This window comes from Ursus maritimus, unplaced genomic scaffold (assembly GCF_017311325.1).
Source record: "Ursus maritimus isolate PB19 unplaced genomic scaffold, ASM1731132v1 scaffold_11, whole genome shotgun sequence".
Classification (NCBI taxonomy): domain Eukaryota; kingdom Metazoa; phylum Chordata; class Mammalia; order Carnivora; family Ursidae; genus Ursus; species Ursus maritimus.
This window is the reverse complement of record NW_024423453.1, coordinates 11,473,204-11,496,183: the sequence shown is the minus strand read 5'-3', so window position 1 is coordinate 11,496,183 and position 22,980 is coordinate 11,473,204.

Sequence of the window (22,980 nt, the reverse complement as noted above, 5' to 3'; positions counted from 1 at the left end):
GCTATAAACCTCCCTCTTAGACTGCTTTTCCTTCATCCTACAAATTTTGGACCGTTGTGTTTTCATTTTTTTCCCCACAGAGAAGTTTGAAAAAGGAGTTATATTTAAAACACATGTTAAATGGTAGATGTGACCAGTTCTTTTTGTTTTTAATTAATTTCCAATTGTTAACATATAGTATAATATTAGTTTCAGGTGTATAACACTTCCATAGATCACCCATGATCATTACAACAAGAGTACTTAATCCACATCACCTATTTCTCTCATCCATCCACCCACCTCCCTTCTGGTAGCCATCAGTTTGTTCTCTATAGTCAAGACAGTCTCTTCAACAAATGGTGTTGGGGAAACTGGACAGCAACATGCAAAAAAAAAAAAAATATGAAACTTGACCATTTTTCTTATACCATACACAAAAATAAATTTATAATGGATTAAAGCCCTAAATATGAGACCTGAAAACATAGAAATCCTAGAAGAGTACAAAGGCAGCAATTTCTTTGATATCAGCTGTAGCAACTTTTCTTTTGTTCCCTTTATCATTATGTAGTGTTATGTCTTGCCACAGTCTTTCTTTTTCTTTTTTTTCCATAATAATATTTTTATGTTATTCACCATACAGTACATCCCTGGTTTTTGATGTAAAGTTTGATGATTCATTAGTTGCGTATAACACCCAGTGCACCATGCAATATATGCCCTCCTTACTGCCCATCACCAGCCTATCCCATTCCCCCACCCCCCTCCCCTCTGAAACCCTCAGTTTGTTTCCCAGAGTCCATAGTCTCTCATGCTTCATTCCCCCTTCTGATTACCCCCCCTTTCTTTATCCCTTTCTTCTCCTACTGATCTTCCTAGTTCTTATGTTCCATAGATGAGAGAAACCATATGATAATTGTCTTTCTCTGCTTGACTTATTTCACTTAGCATTATCTCCTCCAGTGCCGTCCATGTTACAGCAAATGCTGAGAAATCGTTCTTTTTGATAGCTGAGTAATATTCCATTGTATATATGGACCACAACTTCTTAATCCAGTCATCTGTTGAAGGGCATCTCAGCTCCTTCCATGATTTAGCTATTGTGGACAATGCTACTATGAACATTGGGGTGCATATGGCCCTTCTCTTCACTACATCTGTATCTTTGGGGTAAATACCCAGTAGTGCAATGGCTGGACAGTCTTCGTTTAAAGTCTATTTTGTGTGATATTACATATTGCTACCCCAGTGATTTTTTTTTTTTTGGCTCCATTTGCATGGTAGATGTTTTCTCATCTCTTTACTTCAGTCTGCATGTGTTTATAGGTCTGAATGAGTCCTTTGTGAACAGTGTATAGGTGGTTCTTTTTATCAATTCAGTCACATTACATCTTTTGATGGGAGCATTTACTCCACTGACATTTAAGGTAAGTATTGATAGGTATATACTTGTTGCCATTTTATTACCTGTTCTCTGTTTGTTTTGTAGTTCTTCTTTGTTCTGTTCTTCTCTCTTCCCTTATGGTTTGATTGCTTTGTTAGGTGTTATGCTTGGATTCCTTTTTCTTTTCTGTGTGTGTATCTCTTGTAGGTTTCAGTTGTAGCTATCATTAAGTTCATATATAACATCTGCATATAGTAATCTATATTAAGTTGTTGGTCACATATGTTTGAACACATTTTTAATGCACAAAAATTGTACTACCCTCCACTCAATACATTTATGTATATGTCCTATTTTACATTCTTTCATTTTGTTAGTCCCTCGACTATGTTTGTAGATATAATTATTTTGCTAATTTGTGTTTTAACCTCCATAAAGATTTTATGATTAGTTTACTATCTTTATTATATGTTTGTATTTACCCATGAAATTTTTTCTTTCATAATTTTATTACTTCTACCGGTGGCCTCTTCTTTCCACTTAAAGAATTCCCTTTAACATTTCTTGTAAAGGTAGTTTAGTTGTGATGAGCTCCTCTTTTGTTTGGAAAACTATCTCACATTCTATTTGAATGATAACTTTGCTATATAGAATATTCTTGGTTGCAGGTTTTTTATCTTTATTTTATTTCAGCACTATAGACTAGAGGAGAGTGGCATGATATATTTAAAGTTTCTGCTGACAAATCAGCCGATAACCTTATGGGGTTGCCCTGGTGTTTACCTGTTGCTGCTTTTAAAGTTCTCTCTTTATATTACTATATTTTACCATTTTAATGAGCATGTATCTTGGTGTGGACCTCCTTAGGTTAATCTTTCAGGGGTTCTCTGTATTTCCTGGATCTGGATGTCTGTTTTCTTTCCCAGAATAGGGAGGTTTTCAGCTATTTCTTCAAATAAGTTTTCTGTCCCCTTCTCTCTTCTTGTTAGTGGGTAGGGATGCCCCTGTTGTGGCTGGCTGTGAGGCCCAAGCAGGAAGATTTACCTGTGCACTGTTCCTGTCCACGTATGCCCAGTGGATGTTATGGGGCAGGAGCTGCTTTAGAGGGGTGCCTGCTAGAGTGGGCAGGTTGGTTGTTTCTGCAGGGGAATGCAAGAATGTGGTGTAGCACTAGCAAGGCAGATGGACAGTAGTCTCAAGTTCTTATAGCTCCAGCTTTCCTGAATTTAATCCCTGCTCATTTTCAAAGACAGATGTTATGACATTGTAGAAATATTGACAGTACTGACTCCATCTTTGTCCCTCCGTCTTGTTCATGTCCATACAATGACCTCCCTTGGGGATATGAGTTCTGGGCCCATCGAAGGTTAATGTATGTCCTGACCAGCATGTGAGAGAAGGCTGTCGTGATCTTCTTGAAAGTTGTTAACTGGTAGAGATGACATAGTTTCTTCTCCTCCTTCCCCTCTGTCACACAGATGGAACCGTGAGATCCTATAAACGGTCAATCCTTTGTCTTCACAATGACCTCTGCATATCTCCTTCATAAAATACATGGATTAAGGTCCAGAGCTTTGGAAAATGACTGCCTATTCCCTGGATCGTCATCCCTTTGATGACCCGTCAGTAAGTTACCCTGAACGGAACCATCTAAATGGTATAAAGTGGTTTGCTTCATTTCTTAGTCTCAATGTTTCTTCTCAGTTTTGAAGATACTTTATTGTTCCCTCTACCCTGCATCCACCTTCTAACATAGGATTTTGTCTTTCCAGTGCAGGTACCCTGGGAGGGGATTCCCTGATCTGCAGCTAGAACCCCTCATTTCTTAGGAAAGGCCTCTGTGCCTGTGATAACACTTCTGCTTGTAGGGCATAGGGCCACATTATGGATCCTAACCAGAACACATCTCTGCCTTTCCTACTCCTGTCTATATGGCTTTTTATTTATACCTTTAGATGTGGAAGAACTGTTTTGCTAGTCTTCAGGTAGTTCTCAGAGATAGTTGCTCTGAAAGTAGTTGTAGTCTTGGTGTGTCCGGGGGAGGAGGTAATCTCAAGATCCTCCTACTCTGCAATCTCAATCAGCTTCTGTGATTTTTTTTCTAGTTCTAAGGTAAATATAGCTAATGTATAACTTAACGGTATCTAAAATGCAACATGAAAATGCTGGACATTTTATGATCAGTCAGACTTTAGAAATTAATTTTTTCCATAAAACTCTGTAATTTTTAGACATTATATATTTTAGAGTGTTTTTGTAAAAGTAAACTTTTTTTTAAATGTTGCCTCAAAGCAATTCTAACATTGTGGTGAATCTAAACCCCACAGCATATTTCCTCTTCATTTTAGTGTTAATACTCATCTCCTTGGCAATGCATGCTCATAAGCAAAGGTAAAAGGAACAGAAGCAGGAAACTGACTTTACTAGATATATGACTGATGATATGCACCTAAAGGCAGAAATGCAATTTCAAATCAAAAGTTAATGTCCATGGACAAACTAGGAATTTCATTTAAGCCTTTTTCTTATAAAAAAAAAAAAAGGGGGGGGGCTGTGCCTCCTAGCTGGCTTAGTCAATAGAGCATGTTGACTCTAAATCTTGGGGTCACGGGTTTGAGCTCTACATTGGGTGTAGAGATTACTTAAAAATAAAATCTTTTAAAAAAAAGTCCCTGAAATCTTTTTAATCAACTAATAGTGAAAACTATTCAGCCTAGATTCAAGCTAAGTTAACTTGGAGTATGAAGCATTTGAAGCTAAACTACAATTTATATTTTTAAAATTTGAAAATAACTCTAAGATCTTCATGTTTTCAGTGTTCTTCCAAAGGTGTACTAAGTATACTTAATGTACTATTTCTGTGTTTAGTTGGAGAAAACATTGTATTTTGATTTATTCAATTTATTTTAGATATTCCCTCTTGATGTCTCTTAACTTTAAAGGTTTTACATTTTATATGAAATTATACTGTTTTAGTTAGACATAATTATAAAATTGCATAAAATTATGAGAACACTATTTATCAATGTAAATAATATGGATAATCTCCATGTTTTATAAAGTTCAACCCTAGTAGCTTATTTAATAATCTAATTAGTATTAAGGAGAATTTAATAATTTAATTAGCTGTCCAATTGCTTAATTGATTGAAAATATATCCCTGGTAAAGCAAAAGTTGAAAAATAAGGTCAACATAATAGAAAAGTCTTGTGAATTCAGGAGTCATATGTTCTAAATTAAAATGAAGAGGGTTTATGGTGTTAAGAATTTTAAGTAGCATGATACTTCAGTTAACTGTAAACTTCCATTAACTAGAGTATAGGTTAAATATTTTATTATAAATATTTCTATTCAATAGTGTAACTAGTGCCTTCTAGTAAAACTCTTTATGACAGAAACATTCTACATTGTTCAATAGGTAGCTACTAGCCAAATGTGGCTATTGAGCATTTGAAATATAAATACTGTGGTTGAAGAAGTGAACTTTGGGTTTTATTTAACTTGTAAATAAAATTGCATTTTGAGATAATTGTATATAAACATGGAGTTGTAAGGAATACTGATACCACATTTATCTTTGCCCACTTTCTCCCAATAGTCACATATTGCAAAACAATATTACATAGAGAATGTTGATTTTGATACAGTCAAGATACTGAATATTCCATTGCTATAAGCATCCCTCTTAATGTCGTTTAACCATTTACCCAGTAAATGGAATCTGGGTTGTTTGGAGGTTATGGATATTGCTAATGAAGCTGCTATGAATGTTTTTTTGAATACTTTTTTTTTTTCTGGAATAAATGCACAGGACTTCAGTTCCCAGATCTTATTATGCCGTGTTTAGGGTTTTTGTTTGTCTGTGATGAGTTTGCATAGTTTTGATATTAGGGAAGGTCACAAAAAGGATCAGAATGCATCCCTTAGTCTTCACGTTTGGAAGAGATGTAAAATTGCTGTTAATTACTTTGGATGTAAGACCCTTCAAATTTTTCTATTTCACCTTTGTTGAGTCACATACTTTGGATTTTTTTGAGGACTTATTCCATTTTCTATATTGTCTATTTTTAAAGTAAGGTTCATAGTATTCCTTTGTTTTTTTAATAGCTGCAGGATCTATAGTAATGCTTGTTCTTTTATTCTTAAAATTGAGATTTGTGTCTTTTAACTATTTTTGACAGTCTTGCTAATGGTTTATCAGCTTTAATTTTTTTGAATTGTTTTACATATCTTTATTTTCAATTTCACTGATTTATGCTGCTCTATTTTAATGATTATTTCCCTCCTGCATTTTTTTTTTTTAATTCTCTTTTCCTGGATTCCTGGTGAGGAACTCAGATTTATATTTGAGAATGTCCTTCTTTTCCAGTGTAATAGCAGACATTTTCTTAGTACTTTTTTAGCTATGTGATATATTTGATATGTTTTTAATTTTCATTCAGTTTTATATTTTTAATTTTTGAGATGTCCTGTTTGACACATGGGTTATTTAGAATTGTGTTTTCTACTTTTATGTATTTAGAAATTTTCCTGTTTTATTTCACTTACTGACTTTCCAGTTCACATAATACATGAGTAAAAATCATATCTCAGTATAAAGAGAAAAAAACATTCGATGAAATTCAGCATTCACTTATGATAAAAACTCACAGCAAAGTAAACGGGGAACATACTCCATAATAAAGTCCATATATGACAAATCCACAGCTAATATCATACTCAATAGTGAAACACTGAAACCATTTCCTCTAATTTTAGGATTATGAAAAAGATACCCACTCTTACCACTTTTAACATAGTATTAGAAGCCTTAGCCAGAGCAAGAAAAATAAATAAAAGGCATTCAAATTGCAAAGGGAAAAGTAAAACTGTCACTATTTGCAGAAGACATGATACTATATATAGAAAACACTAAAGACTCCACCAAAAACCGTTAGAATAAAAAAATTCAGTAAGTTGCAGGATACAAGATCAATACACAGATTCTATTGCATTTCTGCACAGTAGTAACAACCTATCAGTAAGAGAAATTAAGAAAACAAAACACTTCTATTTACCATTGCATCAAAATAGTAAGGCAACTAGGAATATTTTTTTTCATTTTCTTAATTTAAATTCAATTAATTAAAATATAATGTATTATTGATTTCAGAGGTAGAGGTCAGTGATTCATCAGTCTTATATAATACCCAGTGCTCATTACATCGCATGCCCTCCTTAATGTCTACCACCCAGTTATTCCATCCCCCCACCCCACGCCCCTCCAGCATCCCTCAGTTTGTTTCCTATGATTAAGAGTCTCTTATGGTTTGTCTCCCTCTCTGGTTTCATCTTGTTTTATTTTTTCCTCTCTTCCCCTATGATCCTCTGTTTTGTTTCTTAAATTCCACATATGAGTGACATTATATGATAATTGCCTTTCTCTGATTGACTTATTTTGCTTAGCATAATACCCTATAGTTCCATCCATGTTGTTGCAAATGGCAAGATTTCATTTTTTGAAGGCTGAGTAGTATTCCATTGTGTGTATGTATGTATGTGTGTATATATCACATCGTCTTTATCCATTACCTAGGAATAAATTTAACCAAAAAGATGAAATACCTGTGCTCTGAAAACTGAGACATTAAGAAATTGAAGGTGAAACAAATGGAAAAATATTGCTAAAATGTCCACACTACCCAATGCAATCTATAGATTCAATGTAATACTTACCAAAATACCAATAGAATTTTTCACAGAATTTAAGTAAAATTAAAATATGTATGGAACCACAAAGACCTTGAATTATCAAAGCAATCTTTAAAGATTTTTATTGATTTGAGAGAGAGCAGGAGTGGGGGGGGTCGCAGAGGGAGAGTGTCTCAAGCCGGCTGCACTGAGCATGGAGCTCAATCTCACAACCCTGAGATCATGACCTGAGCCAAAACCAAGAGTTAGGTGCCCATCCAACAATACTACTAAGGTGCCCCTCAAAATAATCGTGAGAAAGAAAAAGCTGGAGGCATCATGTTCCTAGATTTCAAACTATACTACAAGGAACAGTTACCATAACACTATGATACGGGCACAAAAAAGACACCTAGATCAATGAAACAGCCCAGATATAAATTCACACTTATATGGTCAATCTAAAACAAAGGAGGCAAGAACATCCAATGGGAAAAGGACAGTCTCTTCAATAAATGTTGTTGGGAAAACTGTACCACTTTCTTACACCACGTACAAAAATGAACTCAAAATGGGTTAAAGACCTAAATGCAAAACCTGAAACCATGAAACTAGATGAAAACATAGGCAGTAACTTGTTTGACATCAGTCTTATAGAAGATATATTACCTTAACATATATATTGTTATGTCTCCTCAGGCAAGGGCAACAAAAGCAAAAGCTTTTTCACCGCAAAAGAAACCATCAAAATAAAAAGGCAACCTACTGTATGAGAGAAGATACTTGCAATAATGGATCCAATAAGGTACTGATATCCAAAACATGTAAAGAACGCATACAGCTCAATAACAGCAATCCACTTAATAAATGGGAAGAAGACCTGAATATACATTTTTTTTTTCAAAGAAGTACTACAGATGGCAAAAGGACTATGAAAGATCACTATCAGGAAAGTCCAAATAAAACCACAATGAGATAGCACCTCACACCTGTCCTAATGGCCACTATCAAAGAAGTAACAAGTGTTGACAAGGATGTGGAAAAATGGGAACCTGCATGCACTGCTAGTGAGAATATTAATTAGTGCAGCCAGTATGGAAAATAGTATCAAGATTTCTCTATTCTTGTTCTAAATCCATTTTGTTAGGATTGTTTTATGCACTGCTGTGGGTTAAACTTTACATTTCATCTTGAGTAATTAATAGTATTTTGAGGTATAACTTTGTAGCACATAAAAACAAAAACAATCTATAGATGTGCATGCCCGTATGTGTGAAAGTATGTATCTGTAAAGCACAGAAAATAATAATGCAAAAGTAGAAAAATTAAAAATTTGTGGATCTGTGTAGCAGATGCAGAATTTTGTTGTACTGCTCTTGTAACTTTTATAGTTTAAAAATATTTCAAATAAAGTTTAATGTTTAAGCAGTGAATGAGGCATTTTAATGATAAACTCAGTGCTTCATTACTCAAAATATTTCTAAGTCCATTAGAATACAAGAAATGAGTGTTTTCTCAGTTATATTTCTTATGAGAGCATGCCTCTTTTACTGTGGCTGAGTTATGTTATTTAACTTCCTAATTCTTTTTTTTTTTTTTTAAAGATTCATTCGAGAGAGAAAGAGCATGGGGAGGGGCAAAAGGAGAGGGAGAGAGAATGTCAAGCTGACTCCATGCTGAGCACAGAGCCTGAACAAACCTGAGCCAAAACCAAGAGCTGGATGCTTACCCAACCAACTGCGCCACCCAGGTGCCCCAACCATGAAATTCTTATTTAGCCTTTTAGACCCTAAATTTTATAAAAAGAATTTAACACTTTATATTGCACATTAAAATTCTCTAATCAACAATAATATGCTATATGCAATTCAGAAAGTATATATTTTTTCTTTTATTGTATTTAAAGTACAGCCTATGGAACACTATGGCATTAACAGAGAAAAGGACCCCTGTTTAAGCTATTAAATTAAATATCTGTATCACTTTAGAGTCAAAAAGGCCATGTTATGTCCTTGTATATATATTTAAAAGGATATCAAATTAGGTTATAAATTATAATGCAGAATTTAATTTTATTATCTTGAATTATATTTAAAATATGGAAATACATGTTATTTAAAAGAATTATCAATACCATTTAACTGACTGTTAAGCACATAACCCTGTGTTTGTCTCTTTTCATCCCTTCTAGCATATACCTAAAGAATATAGAAAAAAAAAGTCTTTGTTTTGAGACTGGTTGGAATTTTTTTTTCTTCTATATTGACTCTAGTTAATATCATTAGTAAAATAGTTCTTTAAAAAAATTAAAATTGTTATATATATATATATATATATATATATATATGAAAATGAGTAAAATTCCAGTGGTTTTCATTTTCAATTACATATAGTAATATATCCTAATTAGATTTCAACAGTAGTATCTACTGTTCTGGCCTTAAATATGTTCATGAACTATTATAAGCTCTAATAGCACATAAAATCAATGTTAAAAACTTCCATTGCAGGCTCACTTCAACTGACTAAATAATCTTTGCAGTCTAGAAATGTACCTTTAATTTGCTTTATTGGGAAATTCTGAGAATATTTGTATACTGGCACTTGAGGTATCCTTATATTCGATTGAGATCAGGAATGTTTTAAGCTCATGTGGACATTAAAGTCTTGCATTTTGTAGAACACTATTTCTCTGCTAAAAAATATGTATGTTTTGAACTTTCAGTGTTTTATTATTTCTTTAAATTTCAAAAAGAGAAAGTCTCTTCTAGCCTAAGAGCTCTTTAAACCACTGGCTTAGTGTAAAAAATTTAGGATAATATAAGAGTACATACAGAATTCTCAAAAGAATTAATTTCTACACTTGGTATATTACCATTTATTAGTATGATCTTGGTTAAAAATTCTTTGAGCTGTAGGTAATATAAAAGGTTGATAACACTTTCATATGGTTATTATAAAGATTGAACAAGATGATTTAATAAGGAACTATAGATATCATAAAATGTTATTATAGACATAAAAACTGTATTTCCAAAGCATTGATAGAAGTTAAAAGGTAAGATGTGGAAAATACTAGAAATTCAAATGTTATATATAGAGAAAAAAGATAATGGAATAGGATTCATTTTTGATGGGCACTTGTCTGGTAACAAAAGTTTGTTTTTCAGAAAAATGTTACAAATAACTTTTTATCTTTGAATTTCCAGTATGAATTTTTTCATTTGATAGTTAATAGCACAGCCTGGAAAATCAGAATGTGGTTTAATCCTGCATGAACGTAAGCAAGTTGAATTTTCTGGAGTTCTATTTTCTAATAAAATTAAGAATAATCATATATTCTCACTGTGTTGTAATAAATTTTAATTGTATATAATAAATGTAAATATAGATAAGTACCTTGAATAAGGGAGTGCCCAAAATGTTACTTATTATTACTAAATATTATAAATAACTTAAGACTATTCTACTGAGAAACTTTCATTGCTTCATCTTTCCTTGAAGCAATAGCATTACAAGAAAAACTATAGAGGCTCACTATACCTCAATAACATCTTTTGATAGAATTATTTGTCAGTTTTATGCAAACCTATTGTTCTGGTTTCCTTCATCCCTCCTCTTTTACTATCAAAACTGTTTCCTTCCTTCTCTCCTCCCTCCCTCTTCCTTCCCTTCCTTTCTTACCTTTCCTTCCTTCCTTCTCTTTCAGATTTCACCCATTTTTAGAGAGAGAGCACATGATCATAAACCAGGGAGAGGCAAAGGGAGAAGCAGACTGCCCATTGAGCAGGAAGCCCCACGCAGGGCTCGATCCCAAGACCCTGGGACCATGACCTGAGCTGAAGACAAATGCTTAACTGACTGAGCCACCCAGGTGCCAAAGTGTTTCCTTTCAACTATACAAGGGCACTCTTGCTTATTACTTGTCACTTGTTGCATGAACGATATTTTCCTTTTACACTTTCCCATTGATCAAACCTGAATATTGCTTGCTTTGAACAAATCACCAAAACGCAAAGGTGACTATCTCCATTAATATTTTCTCGAGTACTTTGTGAGACTTTTTCTGGGCTCTATTTCCAATAGCAGAATTGTGGTGTCATAGTGTATACATTTGAGAGCATTACACTGAATTATCTTCTAGGACAGTTGCATTGACCAGCATGAGTTTTCATGTACTTCACAACCTTTTCAGCAATTGCATTGACAGTTTTTTTTTAGTTTTTGTAAATATGTGAATAGATCAACTCCTACTAGTTAGCCTTCTGGATTTTCTTTGCTGCAAATTGTTTATGTGAGGTACTTTTTAACATCACATCTATGTTATCTATATATAAATTTTATACATATTATATACTTTTATAAACACACATATGTGGGAGAGCCCAGGTGGCTCAGTCAGTTAAGCGTCTGCCTTCATCTCAGGTCATGAACCTGGGGTCCTGGGATCGAGCCCTGCATCACTTGCCGTGCAAGCTGAGCACGGAGCCTGCATCTCTCTCTCCCTCTGCCCCTCCCCACTGCTCATGTTCTCTTTCACTCGCTCACTCTCTCTCAAATAAAATCTTTTAAAAAATTAAATAAAAAACACATGTATATGTTAAAAAATGTCGAATTATGAGTCAGCCATGTATTACCCATGTCAGACTAGTTTTACACACACATATATATATTCCTCCAAAATGTCATTTGCATACACACACCCACACACATATACATACCTATCTACACACACACATTTATACACCTACACAAAACACAACTTCAGAAAGTATTTGTTTACTGGACCATAATGTCCCATTTTGAGATGAACTCCTCATATAAAACTAACTAGTTTTCTAGTATCACCTTCTATTAAATTACCTGTTTTGTTATTTTTATAATATTTTATAAAATTGCACCAAAAATAATGTATTATACCACAAATATATTATCCCAAAAATAAGATATAATATAGAAGATAATATTATAAGATAATAAGATATATATTATTTTTGGTACATTTGTAAATGGGATTGTTTTCTTAATTTTTCTTTCTGCTATTTCATTATTGGTGTATAGAACTACAACAGATTTCTGTACATTGATTTTGTATCCTTCAACTTATTTTTTAAATCAGTTCTAGTAGTTTCTTGGTAGAATCTTTCAGGTTTTCTACATAGAGTATCATGTCACCTGCAAATAGTGAAAGTTTTACTTCTTCCTTACCAATTCTGATGCCTTTTCTTTTGTTGTCTGACTGCTGTGGCTAGGACTTCCAGAACTATGTTGAATAAATGTTGTGAGAGTGGACATCCTTGACTTGTTCCTGATCTTAGGGGAAAAGAGTACTTTTTCCCCCATGAAACATGATGTTAGCTGTGGGTTTTTCAAGCATGTCTTTATTATATTACATTTCCTCTTAACCTACCCTGTTTAGGGCTTTTATCATGAATGGATGTTGTACTGTGTCAGATCCTTTTTCCTCATCCACTGAAATGATCATACGGTTTTTATCCTTTTATTGATGTAATATGTTGATTTATGAATATTGAACCACCCTTGCACTCTAGGAATCAATCTCATTTGATCGTGGTGAACTATTTCTTTAATGTACTGCTGAATTCAGTTTACTAGTATTTTGTTGAGTATTTCTGCATCTATGTTCATCAGGGATATCAGTCTGTAGTTCTCTTTTTTAGTGGTGTCTTTATCTGGTTTTGGTACCAGGGTAATGCTGGCTTCATGGAATGAATTTGGAAGTTTTCCTTACTATTTTTTTTTTTTGGGGGGGGGAATAGTTTGAGAAGAACAGGTATTAGCTCTTTTTTAAATGTTTGGTAGAACTAATCTGCGAAGCCATCTGTTCCTAGACTTTTGTTTGCTGGCAGTTTTTTGACTACTGATTTAATTTCTTTGCTGGTTATCAGTTTGTTGAAATTTTCTATTCCTGTTTCGGTTTTGGTAGTTTATATGTTTCTAGGAATTTATTTCTTTTAGGTTATCTAATTTATTGGCATATAGTTTTTCATAATACTCTAGGATTCTATTTTTGTGGTATGGGTTGTTATTTCTCCTCTCATTTGTGATTTTCGATTTTTTTTCTTCTTCATATATCTAGAGTTTTATTAATTTTATTGATTTTTTTCAAAGAACCACCTCCTGGGTTTCGTTCTATTTTTTTAGTTTCTGTATCATTTATTTCTGCTCTAATCTTTATTATTTCCTTCTGCTGGTTTTGGGTTTTGTTCTTTTCAGCTCCTTTAGGTATACGGTTAGGTTGTTTGAAATTTTTCTTGCTCCTTGAGATAGGCCTATTTTGCTATAAACTTTTGTCTTAGAACTGCTTTTGCTGTGTCCCAAAGGTTTTGGACTGTTTACATTGTTTCCATGTACTTTTAAATGTCTTTATCTGGTGGCATCTTATTTAACTTCCATGTATTTGTGCTCTTTCCAGATTTTTCCTTGTGGCTGACTTCTAGTTTAATAGTGTTGTGGTCAGAAGAGATTCATGCTATGTTTTGATATTCTTGAATTCATTGAATTCATTGAGGTTTATTTTGTGGCTAATTAGTAAGTGATCTATTCTGGAGAGTGTCCCATGTGCACTTGAAAGGGATATGTATTCCAATGTTTTAGGACGGACTTTTCCGAATGTATCTGTTAAATCCATCTGTTCTAGTATGTCATTCAAAGCCATGGTTTCTTTGTTGGTTTTCCACTTAGATGATCTGTCCATTGATATAAGTGAGGTGTTAAAGTCCCTTACTATTATTGTACTACTATTGATTACTTATTTTATGTTTGTTACTGTTTTTATGTATTTGAGTGCTCCTATGATGGACACATAAATATTCACAATTATTAAAGCTGCTTGTTGGATTATCCCCTTTATTATTACATAGCGTCTTTCTTTGTCTCGTTACAGTCTTTGGTTTAAAGTCTACTTTGTCTGATATAAGTATTGCTACTCTGGCTTTCTTTTGACATCCAGCTGTATGATAAATGTTTCCCCATCCCCTCACTTTCCATCTGCAGGTGTCTTTAGGTTTGCAATATGTGTCTTGTAAGCAGCACATAGATGGGTCTTGCTTTTTACCCATTCTGTCACCATATGTCTTTTGATTGGAGTATTTAGTTCCTTTACATTCAAAGTAGTTATTAATAGATTGTATTTACTGTCATTTGTTTGTGGTTGTTTCTGAAGATTTTCTCTGACCCGTTGTCTTTCTCTCATGTTCTGATTTTAAGTGATTTATTTGAATTTTTCTTTTTTTTCTTTGCATGTGTATTAGTTTTGATATGATTACCAGTCGGTTTGTATAAAACCTCTTCTGCACATAGCAGTCTACATTAAGTTTGAACCCATTCTTATTCCTCTACTCTCCATGTTTTAGGTGAATGTTATATATCTTTTTATTTTGTGCATTTATAGGCTCATTTTTATAGAAATATTTTTATGGCTTTTGTGTTTCCTACATTTATACTGTGACTTTGTGTCTCTGCTTCCCACTCTAAGAGTCCCCTTTAATATTTCATACAGGGCTGGTTTACTGATCATGAACTCCTTTAGTTTTTTGGGAAGCTCTTTATATCTCCTTCTATTCAGACTGATAGCTTTGCTAGATAGACTATTCTTGACTGCATTTTTTTCCCCTTTCAGATCACTGAATATATCATGCCACTGCATCCTGGCTTATAAAGTTGCTATTGAAGAAGCTGTTGCCAGCCTTCTAGATTTTCCCTTGTAAGTTACTGTCTTTTGTCTTTCTGCTTTAAAAAATTTCTCTTTATATTTTGCCTATTTAAATACAATGTGTCTTAGTGTGGGTCTACTTTTGTTGATTTTGATGGGATTTTTTTTTTTTTTTTAAATGTGGTTATCTGTTCCTTCCCCAGGTCAGGGAAGTTTTCAGCTATTATTTCTTCCAATAAATTCTCTGCCCCCTTTTCTCTCCTTTCTTCTTCTGGGACTCCTATAAATACAAATATTACTACTATGTTTGATGGAATCACTGAGTTCCCTACCTAATTTTATTTTATGTAATTCTTTTTTTTTAATTCAGTTTGATTACTTTATCTTCTAGCTCATTAATTCATTCCTCTGCTTATATCTGTTGCGCTTGCATAAAATGAGGAAACTGAGGAATTTATCCCAAATGAAAGACGGGACAAGGCCATAGCCAGAGAGGTAAGACTCTGTGCCTATTTCTATATGTTAGGAAGAAGAGGTCCTGTAGTGCCCCACAGTATAGTATTCCCTGTTCCCCAGGAACTGGCACTTGCAGGAGTGTCTCCAGGGTGTGCTGTTTTGGTCTGCTGTTTTGTCTTGGCCACTTTATCCTTCAGACCAGTTATCTGCAGAGCCTCTCTCTGCCTGTTAGCCCAGGAACCAAACACTACCCACAAGTGTGGCATGTTTTAACCAGGTGTCCTCTTGTCTATTTGTGAAATGAGACCTGTTGCCACTCTCACTGGAACCGAGGCTCCAGAAAACTCCCATGTTGGAAGACATGGTATGAGCAGGGATTTGGGCCATTCTTCTGGGGGTAGGGCCCACCAAGCTGGGACTGAAGCAAGTGTGACTGGAAAGGGAGGTTCTTCTTCAGGGAGGGCTTAGAGTTGCAAGTATGGCCACTGTACGTGTTCCTGCAGGTGGCCCTGTGCTTAGGCTGAGGGGTGGGAGGGGAAAATGGGACCAGCAAGTTCCTTTATTCACAGAGGGTTCTCTCCATGAACACTGTCTCTCTGGTGTGCTCTGAGATGACTGAAGTGTGTACCCCAGGAGCTCTTCAGGTCATTGTTTCAATGCTATATGTTCCCAGGCTATGGCCCTGCTTTTTCTCCAACAGCAGCCTCAATACCCTCTGAGCTCTCCCTGAGCCAAGCACACTGACTTTTAAAATTTCAGATCTTAAGCCCCATTGGTTACAAGAACTCACAAAATTCAGCTCCTCTCACTTTCCAAGCCAATTGCTACAGGAATTTGTTTTTCCTGTGTACTCCTCTGTGTGTTAGTCTTTCACCCTTCTTTGTGACCATGGCTCTCTATCCCCCACAGCAGTGGCCATGATGCATTTCACACTTCCTACCTTCTTCCATATGGCCTCTTCTCTCCCTTTAGTTGTGGAGTTTGTTCTGCCAGTCTTCAGGTCAATTTCTGGGATATATGGGATGATTTGATAGTTATCTAGTTGTATTCATGTAATGAGGTGAGCCTACAGTCCTTCTGCAGCCATCTTCCAGCCTTTCTCTGGAACAAGGAACTTTTGAGAATAAAGGAGATGCTGATTAACTTGATTGTGGTGATGGCTTCCCAGGTACATATGCAGCTTATTCTTTGTTAATTATATCAGTGAAAATACAAAGAAAACTCTAGTTCAAATAGATTCTAAACAAATTCTTAAAATATCAGCATAAATTTTTCTGGATTATGTCAGTAGCCCAGCACTAGGTCACAGTAGTTATCAAAAGAAAAGGGTAAAGAATAGTATTAGAACATAGAAACAAAGGAGAAGAGGGGGTTACAGGACAAATGTTAACAGTATTGGAAAGAAAAGTGCTATTTAAAGTGGGTTTGAAACATTTTTATTAACAAAAAGATGTAAGAATATAGCTTACATTTTTATATGACCTTCAATGTTCTTTGAAAAGCTTACTGAGGAAAATTAAAAAGATGCCTTATAATATAATGACTCTTTCCAAGGAAAATGTGTTTTCCCATGATTAAGATGCCTTTTTCTACTTCATTGATTTTCTCCTTGCTAACTGCTATCAATTCATTTTAGTCTGCAGCTAAAACTTTATCAAATGAAGATGGCACTGCAGTTTCATAAAAAGTGCCAACTAAAAAACAAATCGTAGTTACATTTTTATAAATGTAAAGACTAAAATTATTTTCATTAAATTGTTTTCAGACAGGAAAGATTAGAAAAGAAGTCATTATATATGCCAAATATTTGAATTTATTGCCTGTAAGATACTGTACCATCTTAGATGGGATCCATTAAAAAATATTGTCATTTAATATATACTTTAAAATGTTTTAAACTGTTTACATTTGATTCAAAATAAGATTTTCCAATCATAAAAACTGTCCTTTAAGACTGTTTCAAATTAAGGTAAAACTTTTATAGAGATATTTCATAGAGAAAAGGTTGGAATTTGGGTTCCACCTTTGTGTGTTCAAATATTGTCAATACTGTGTCAATTTTTTTTTAAAGATTTTTTAATTTATTTATTTGACAGAGAGACAGCCAGCGAGAGAGGGAACACAAGCAGGGGGAGGGGAGAGGAAGAAGCAGACTCCCAGAGGAGAAGCCTGATGTGGGGCTCGATCCCAGAATGCTGGGATCACGCCCTGAGCCGAAGGCAGACACTTAACAACTGAGCCACCCAGGCGCCCCACTTTTTTTAAAAAGATTTTATTTGTCAGAGCGAGCGAGCACAAGCAGGGGGAGCAGCAGGCAGAGGGAAAAACAGGCTCTCTGCTGAGCAAGGTGCCTGATGTGGGACTTGATCCTAGGACCCTGGGATCATGATCTGAGCCAAAAGCAGATGTTTAACTGAGCCACCCAGGCATCCCAATACTATGACAAATTTGACTTTGGCAATTTACTTAATCCCTCTGCTGACTTTTTTTTTTAAACAGTAACTTGATTGACTTTACTAGTTTTAGGTGATAACTAGGTATAACCATTTTAAAGCACCCTGCAATGTTGTATTCATTTAACACTAACATCTGGTAGGTATTACAGGTCTTCTTACCCTTCATTTACCTACTCATTTCATTAACAAACACTCTAAAGTTCTTATAAAACCAACCCGTTGACAACAGCTCATAGGGCATTAGTCTATAAAACCTATATCCTTACATGTCTGCTTTCATTAACTATCAAGTTATATTTCAAACCTGTTCATGTCCATTATACTTATTAAATAAAGTGGTAAAATATGACTGTAAAGAAAAGAGTTTTTGCATTAATGCAAATAGTTTGGAAAAGCCACTAGAAAATATACATTATAGCATTAGGTGTGAATATGACAACTGTAAAAAAGAGCTTTCTGCCAGAGAAAAATCATGAATATTTTCCCATTTACATTCCACTTTTATTAATGAACTGGATGGAAATAAAAAGGCTTGTCTACCACATCAGTGGATGTTTAAGTAAACCTAAAATGTTTAAAGTATATTTGTATCAATTTTTAGAATCTCTTAAGTGTTGGTAAATCACCCATGTAAATACAGTTGATCACTCCTTGACACTTATTCACCTTGCTTTCTAGATATAGCACTATCTTGTTTATTATTTTACCTCATTTACCCTCCAACTTGGCTTCCACTTGTGGATCCCCCTGGAACACTGCGTTCCAGGGTTCGCACTAACAACCTGTTGCTGGAGACCATCTCCAACTCTGATCCCTGACATGTTATATCTGCTTCTGATCTGACCTCATATAGATAGAGGGGCGCCTGGGTGGCTCAGTTGTTAAGCGTCTGCGGTCAGCTCAAGTCATGATCCCGGGGTCCTCGGATCGAGCCCCTCAACGGGCTCTCTGCTTGGCAGGAAGCCTGCTTCTCCCACTTCCACTCCCCCTGCTTGTGTTCCCTCCCTCGCTGTCTCTCTCTGTCAAATAAATAAAATCTTAGATAAATTTTTGCACATGTTATATCTTCTTGCTTACTATGCTTCAGGAACAATGCTTTTTTTTGGTATTTCTTTAAATATTGTTTCATTTCATCTTGCAGAATATTTTTGTTCGTATCTTCTGAAGGCTCATCTGATGACTGACTTCATTGTACTTTTTCTTTCAACTTCAGTTTTTCATGGACACCTTGTGTAAGTACCCTATTTAAATTACTACTCCCTTGGATAAAACATTCACTATACTCTTACACAGCTGTGTATTTCTATACCACTTTTCACACAGTATGCATTTATTTATGGTTCACACTCTAACCTACTAAAATAAAAAGCTCCCTAAGGACAGAGTCCATTTATTAATGAATTCCTTCAGTTTTTTTTAAATATTGTATTTTTCAAGTTTTGTTTTTTGTTTTTCAAGTAGTTGTTGACTTTTCATCAACTGATATATAGTGAGTAAATTTACTTGTGGTGGGCAAAATATTAGCCTCCTAAAGATATCCTATCCCCAATCCCAGGAATTTGTGACTGTTTTATCTTACATGACAGATATGTTTTAAGAATAAGGATTTGGGGGGGCACCTGGGTCACACAGTTGTTAAAGGTACAACTCCTGGTTTCAGCTCAGGTCATAATTTCAGGGTCATGGGGCTCCATGCTCAGTGCAGAGTCTGCTTGAATTTCTCTGTCCCTCCTCTCTCTCTCTAAAATAATTAAAAAAAAAAAAAAAGTAAGAATCTGGGGATTATTTGCATTATCCAGTTGGGCCCAATTTAATTATAGATCATTAAAAGGAATGTCCCTGGCTATAATTGAGACATGTGACTATGGCTGAATATTTATAAAGATCTTATATTGCTGGCCTTAAAAATGGAGGAAGGGGCCAGGATTTTAGGAATATGGCCAGCCTCAAAAAGCTGGAAGAGGCAATGAAATGATTCTCCCCAAAAGCCTCCAGATAGGAGGAATGGAGCCAAGCCAGTACTTAGGTTTTAACCCAGGGAAACTCATTTTTTCATGTCTGATCTATAGAACAGTAAAATAATAAATTTGTATTGTTTAAGACACCAAAGTTGTAAAGCAGTTTTTAAAAGTCTCAAAAAATTATATAACAAATCAGTTTTCAAATTTAATCATAATTATATATATATTTTACATCAAAAACTAGGGATGTACTGTATGGTGACTAACAAAAAATATAAAAAATTTAAAAAAATACTATAAAAATAATTATAATTTTTGACATTATAAATATATATCATAGTGTATATAGATTATTACCTTAGATCTTATTCCTGCAATGAAGTGAAAGGTAATATAATTGATAGCATTTTTTATTAAGAGAGGTAATTTGAGTAGCAGTGGTTAAACAAAAAACTAATTGTGATAAATGAGTGGAAATGAAGTGGTGGCTTAGAGGAATGAAATTCTCCATTCTGAAGAGTAATGTAGAGGGCTTCTTAAAGGAGAAAGTTTTGGGGAGAATCATAAGTAATATTTAAAAAGGAAGAAATACATAGTTTGGGCATTACAGAAATGGGAATGAAAGGCACATACAAACATAGATTAAGTTATGATAATTTATACTAAGTTCTATTTAAATTGGAGATGCACTTCAGAAACAAAGAGGTGTACTTGGGCTTCAGTGGCTTATAAGGTGTATTTCTCAGGCAATATCCAATGATTTAATTGACTAGAAGGTGATCCATTCAGATATATTGATAAAACATTTAAAACTGTCAAAAATAACTTAAAAAATTTAAAAGCATGACTGTCATACAATATCAATATATGCATGTATTGAAATCTTAAATCTTTAATGAGACAACCAACAGAATAATCTGATTACCAATAATTTCATTCTTATTTTTGGTCTGCTCAGTGTTCTGAGGTAGTGTTTTGAAGTCTGCATAGTTTTAGAACCTGAAAGAGAAAGAATAGTATCAAGATATTGTTTTCAATAAGAATTATAAATACTATGTAATAATGTTAATGCAGATTAAAAAGATTAACCAAATCCTCTTTTACAAATGCATAATATTTCCTCATCTGTATACATAACTAGAGTTGTTATAAGCCAACCATTTGTTTCTTTGGGGAGCTGTAGAGAAACTAACATCTGACCTATAAATAGAAGTTTGGAATACAACCATTTGTCAGTTAGCCATTTGGTTCTATGAACAAAAGATGCTGCTATCAATCAAGCCTGGTGTCATACAAAGTTTTACAGGTGAAACTATTTAAGTTTCAAGGGCTTTTTTTTTTTTCCTTCCCACATAACCTACTTTAATTTTCAGTATACATATTTATAGTCAAAGGGTTAGGCTCCTCTGTGTTTTCACAGATTTTGTCATATACTTCCAGTATTTCTGCTTCACTAATTTTCTATATATTGCTATAAACATGCAATGTCTACGTATTTGTTTCCATCTTCAAATGTTAAACATTTTCATTATCCTTTTCTGGTATGCAGGTATATAATCTTATCTTGGAAAGTGGTATTAGAACTAGCACCAACACTTTTATTTGTAAAGGCTAGCTATATGTAAAAGCTAGTAACAATAATCATAATACTTAAGATTTTAATTAAAACATTTTGCAATCCTTATGTATAATCATTAATTTTACATTTCCAATGCTGTTTATTTTGCTTCTCCTTCCAGTTTTGGATACTTACAAATATGAAAGAAACTGATCTAAATATTCATTACTTTTAAAATGAGGAAATGTGCCCTCCAGCAACTCTTAGAGCATTACTCTGTGAATGCAATACAATGTGTTAAGGTCATTGAACACTACATCAAAAACAAATGATGTACTATACAGTGGATAACTGAACATAATAAAAAGAATCATGCATTTCAAAGAGAAATTAGGTCTACATTACTTTTTTTTTTTTTTTTTAATATATGGGACTCCTGACTAAGCACAAGTGAGAAAAAACAAATGAACAGAATAGGAATACATGACTTAGGGTTTTAATGGGAATATATTTTCAGCGTTACATGTAACAATCTGAATTCTACATTTCTGGGTTTTCAATGGTTGTCATTTAACATGATTTATTTCTGAAAAGTGTGAGACTGACACTTTATAATTTAAGGATCTTCTTTTCATAACAGGCACAATTAACCCAGAAGTAGTTACTCTAGCAAATACAAAAAGTGCTGCTTGCAAAGAATAATCATTTCAAATGCCATATATTTTACTGTCAGGAAAACTGTGATCAAAAAGTAAACTTTGTTACTAAAAGCCTCAAATATACTTATTTACAATAATTCTATGGGGAAAATGAAAATGTAACAGTGCTGTCAGCTATTCATGAATATGGTACATCTTGGTATTTTAGCATCAGAAATGAACTGAAATGACTCTGGACTGAAAAAAGGTATGTAGTGGAGAGGTTGTTATTTTTTTTCCTGATATAAATGATTAATGACTGAGGTTGGTCACTATCACCTAAAATAGCCAAAAAAAAAAAAAAATCCCCAGAAAATGTTTGAATTTCAGGAATAAAGGTAGAAACAGATTCACTTTAAGGAAGGAGGAGCAGTTCAATTATAGCACAGCACAATATGCAGCAAGTATTTTAGCATGAATAGTCTGTATTCACAGGTATTGTAAATTATCAAAATATTTAAAAATGATATATACAAAGGAGTATAGGTATTTCAATAATTTTCAAAAATTTTATCATTACCATGAATTCTATCATTTCAAATTCAAAATTTCCATCCTGAATCCTAAAATTTTAAAATACATTACATTCTCCAATATTCTAATTTTCTCTAAGACATGATTGTGTAAAAGCATCTGGTCTCAATTCTAATGGTAGAAATAATTTTCTTCAATGCCAACATACAAAGGAACAAGTAAAAGTAATTTCACAATTCCTCCAATTTCTTGTACTACTCAGAAAAAATAAAAATTAAAGATCCATACTGACTGCTAGTCTTTTATCAGTGGGGAAACCATAGCTGCAAAAGGTTTTCTGATATCTTTCTAGAAACCTACTTTGAGTTTCCCAATGAAACACTCTTTCCCTTAGTTTCCTTCCTCATCCCAGAAGTATAAACCAGCATCAGACAGCCACGCCCTAGTTCTCAAATGCATATTCTGTACAGAACTCAATTGCTAATGTGATGTTTTATATATTCTAAGATGCAATGAGGATAGCAGCTATTAGATGCATACATGATCAGAAACTTAAGGCTCTGAAAAGTGATCTTATAAATTAGTGGTAAAAAAAGAATAGTTAATAATGTAAAACATTTTAATACACTAGGCACTAACACTGAATTAGTCCAAAAATGCTTTTTT